This window comes from Tursiops truncatus, chromosome 2, assembly GCF_011762595.2.
Source record: "Tursiops truncatus isolate mTurTru1 chromosome 2, mTurTru1.mat.Y, whole genome shotgun sequence".
NCBI classification, from domain to species: domain Eukaryota; kingdom Metazoa; phylum Chordata; class Mammalia; order Artiodactyla; family Delphinidae; genus Tursiops; species Tursiops truncatus.
Window position 1 is genome coordinate 111,569,006 of NC_047035.1, and position 4,470 is coordinate 111,573,475.

A 4,470-nucleotide genomic window follows, 5' to 3' on the forward strand; every position below is an offset into this window, starting at 1 on the left:
TGTTTCTTCCCAGGCCACTCTGCAGAAGCATTTAACAGTAACACCAAAGGAGACAGAAGGATTTAGGGGGTTTTTTTCCCCTAGGGGAAAGGTGGGGAGAGGAATAAGAATTAGGGAGCACAAGGCCCTAAACAGATGAGAATAGGTTCCATCTTTTGTACCCGAGCCGGGCATTGAGCTCAGCATAGAGCGTGCATTTCACACGTGCTTTGTATTTTCACACACAGTTCATTCCACACATGGGCTGGAGGAACTGGGGATTACAAAGCACATCTCCCTGGATTTGGGCCCAGCTCTCTTACTTCTGTCCCATAAATTATGGACTTCTTTTTTTTTTTCAGGTGTCCGCTCTGTGCTGGGCTCCGGAAGTACAGACACAAAGGAGAGAATCCCTGTGCCTTTGTCCTTGAGAAAGTCACTTCACATCCCTGACCCTCCTTCTGCCTAGGTGAACGTTTTCTCTGCCCGCCTCAGAGGGTCATGAGGCTTACCCAGGACAGTGCTCTGCACATGACAAAGGGCTGCGGCACCTGTGGTTAATTAGCAGAACCCTCTTAAACAATCTCCAACTAACCACCTTGCCAGATTACTGGAGGCTCTCCATGCCCCGCAGCAAGCACGGCGCCTGTGCCCAGGACACACCAAACCCTTGAAGCTAGCAGGTACTCTCCAATTTCCCCCGCACGTCGGTTCCAATCAGTTGAGTTGTATAGGCTTATCAAGAGTTATTTGTGTTTGTTCTCAACCTGTTCCTATCACTTTAATTAAATAGTTCAATTATTATTCCGTAATGCAATGAAATATGAAGGCGTAAAAACAGAGTCGTTTCATCATAAGCTAAGTTGAATGCTTGGGAGAGAATCAATGCATGTGATAATGCAACAACTTCCTGGTGAATTAATTGTAAGTGATATAACTGTAAAGGTTAGAGGGGAAAAAAAAACCTGTAAAATTGAATCTTTGGCATTCAGTTTTATGTTCTCAGTCTACCTTAAGGAAACAGAGGCTATAAATTGTCCACAATACTTTGTGGGTGTGGTTTTTTTGGGGAAAGATAACAAAGGGTTCAAATCAGGGAACCCAAGGGATTCCCCACTTTCTATGACCTGTTGGGCCAAGTGACCCTCATCAAGCCAGCTCTCATCAGGTTCAAGAGAGTTTGTTCTGTACGTTTAATGGCTCCCCATGAGCTGGAAGGGGGAGTGTCATGGCTGACTCAAGCCATATCATTAGGGTGAGCCCCTCAGAGTCGGGAGAGGCTTCGTAGTCACTGGGCCCAGGCTCTTCCTGTGCTGGGCATGTCCACCACAGACCCACACTGCCAAGTGGCCGTCAGGGCTCTCTATGAATGCCACCAGGGACCCACCACCACTCAGATCAGAACCTGGTTAATTTTGAATTGTATTCTGGTAAGCACGCTTGATGCCCTTCTATCTCCTCTTTGCACTCCGTGAAGAGCCCTCCTCCTTTGCCTACAGGTGAAAGAGCTCCATGACTCACCCTCAGCTAAGAAGACAGCAGGTCCAGAAAGCAGCTAACACTCTAGTCTGAATTAGCTTCATTCATATAATGTCTAGGAATCCATTTTCCCAGCGGCAGCCGCAGGGTCTTCTTATCCCTTCTAATGATTCTTTATTCCTTCCTAGGGCCTTCCCACCTCTCCAGCCCCTTCTTCCAAAAGATCGACCCTTGACCCCATTTCTGGCAAGATTTCTGGCAAGATTCTACCTGACCCCTGCTTCAAGTATAGAGGGGTAAGTACTGTACTCTGGATCAAGACAGAGTCTAATCCTAGCACTTTCTACCTCTGAGAACTTAGACTATATACTTAACCTCTTCTGAAAGCTGTGATTTTCTCATTTGTATAATGGGAAGTCAAATAGCTTATTGTGATGGTTCATTCATTCAACAATTATTTTCTAGCACCTGCGCTATGCCAAGCGCCGTGCTGCTAGGTGCTGGGGTTGCAGGAGTGGGAAAACCAGAGACCTGCTGGAACAGCGAAGGGAAGGAAGCTTTGCTGGGTGATGTGCCGAGACAGGGGTTGGCAAACTCTTGCTGCAAAGGGCCAGATAGTAAATATTTTAGGCTTTACTCTGCCATTTTAGCACAAAAGCCAAGCAAGCCATAAGCAACGCATAAACAAATGGGGGTGGCTATGTTCCAACAAAACTTCGCAAAAACAGGCAGCGGGCCAGGTTTGACCTGCAGTGTGCCTGCTTCTGGGCTAACGTGTTAATACTTTCGGACCGGAGGCCAGTTCCAGATCACTCCAAGAAGGCTCCTTCTAAATTGTCTGCTGTTGGATTCAGCCTTGAATGCAAGGAGTTCTTCTGGAGGGTCTCCAAAAGTCTTTCTCTCCCTCCACAAAAGTTTCGTGCCTTTTGCTTATGTGGAGCTGGATGTATTAGATCCCAAGCTGGCTTAATTAGCTTTTCCAACCTGCTTCCCTAATGGGGAAGTGCGAATTCAATAGCATTCAGTGGTCCCTTTTAACGAATTCAACAGGCACGACAAAGAGGCAACCGGTTCTGTGCTGCTGGGCTGGGAGGGCAAAGTCAGGTCTCCTCTCCAGACTTCAGTTCGTCTCTCTTAAAATGAGAGGGCTGGACTAGTGGTTTCCCAAACTTCAACACTCATTGAAGGATGCAGGGTGCTTGTTAAAAATGCAGATTCCTAGGCCACTACTTTGGCTCCATTGTCTCAAGTTCTAGAGATGGCTTGGGGACTCTGGGCTATTAACACGTGTCCCAGACGACTCTGGAGGAGGACACCCCAAGGAGCAGAGAACTTGGCCTCTTCTAACCCTGACGTTCAGTGGATGTCAACAGAGTTGAGGGAGACTGTGTGCCTTCTCTGGGCTGGGCTGGGCTGTGGTGGTACAGAGAATGGTGGTGGTGAGAATCATTATCTCGTCTGCAAGGACGTGGCAGGATGTGGTTGACCTGAACTTCCTGTGAGTGGGGGGAACCAGAGAACACGGGGACAGATTCGCACCCAGTCAGGAGGCTCAGCCCAGAGGCCTAGAGTGTGCTCAGTGGGTATTGGGAAATGAGAGCGTGGCCCTACCTCCTCTCTCTGACCTTAGGCAGGTCATCTCACTTCTCAGAGTCTCAGTCTCGTCATGCATAAAATGGGGATGCTGGTGGGTCCTTGCAAGGACACCATGAGGAACAATAACACTTATAAAATCTCTCCCTCCATTAATGGTAGAAAATCCTCTTTCAGTGGAATGAGTGTCCCCCTGAAAAGATCCAAGGCCAAGGTTAGGAGACTGCTCCAGGGGCCGGGTTTTACTGATGACTCACTGCTTGACCATGGAGTGAGTGAGACCCTTGGCCTTACTGAGCCTCACTTTGTTTGACTGTAGAACGGGATGCTAATGCACTTATGCTTCCCCACCACCTTTCTCAGGACTCTTGAAGACCGGAGGAGACTATAAGTTAGAAAGTAGCAGTCAGGGACTATGGCAAAAATGTCCAAGACCTTCCTCGTTAGGCAGGGACGCATCTGACTTTCATAATGCCCTTGCTTTCCATCTGTTCTTTTTCAGACAGAGGAAGGAAGACAACAGCATCTCTGAAAGACATCCTCATCATATACAGCATTCTCTCTTTGACTTCTTTCCCTCTGAGTTTATCAGTTGATTAAGAAACTCACTGGATACCAACCGTGTACTAGGTGTAGGAAGGGGGATCCCTAACCACGAGAGACTCACTGTCCGGTTTGGAAGATAACACGTGTGAAATAGCGCTGCAGTGATGCTGCTGATGGTGACGAGGCTGGAAACGATGGGGAGAATGAAGATGATGGCGGCGCTGCCCATCCTGAACCATGTACAGTCACAAAGCATGTTTATGGCCATGATCTTATTTCATATTCAAAACTATCCAAAAGAAACCCAATTTCAGGGATGAACAAACGGAAGTAATAACTGCTCTGAGATCAGATAAGAAGAAAATAGCTGAGTTGGATTCCAGCTTCTTTTTTTGGGCCCCACAAATGCCATTGTCCCCGAGATATCACAACCTTTTTCCTTTAAATTGCAGCAGAACGTTGCAAAATGCACATAATCATTAGACAGTAACTTGAGTAATTGCCACATGGGAAGTGAATGTGACCAGAGATCAGAGAGCAGGCCGGTCAGGAGATGGGGCTGTAGTGATCAGAAGAGGCTTAGAGGAGAAAGGAGCAACTGAGTGCCGCCTAGGGGGCTGCACAGTATTTGGATATGCAAGTGGTAGAGATGGGAGATGGGGTGGCATGCTTGGCAGGAGGAAACATGTAGGTAAGAAAGGAAGTAAGAGAGTTCAAGGTGTATCAAGAAATGCCAGACCCTCGTCTGACTGGAAGGAGGGCATGTACAGTAGATCTGCTGGAGAAGAGGAGAACTTGGGGACGGTTTCTTCCAAAGGCCTGGAGCACTTCCCTTCATTTTGCCATAGGTGGGAGGGTCCACCCATCTTCTCT

General features: G+C 47.8%; 1 long non-coding RNA gene across 1 annotated transcript; it reads left to right on the forward strand.

Annotated features, from left to right (window-relative positions):
• The first annotated feature begins 344 nt into the window (after positions 1-344).
• Positions 345-4,137, forward strand: LOC117311216 (uncharacterized). Its single transcript, XR_004525453.2, has 3 exons — positions 345-662; positions 1,647-1,754; positions 3,554-4,137. It is a non-coding gene; the product is annotated as an uncharacterized lncRNA (long non-coding RNA).
• The last annotated feature ends 333 nt before the right edge of the window (positions 4,138-4,470 follow it).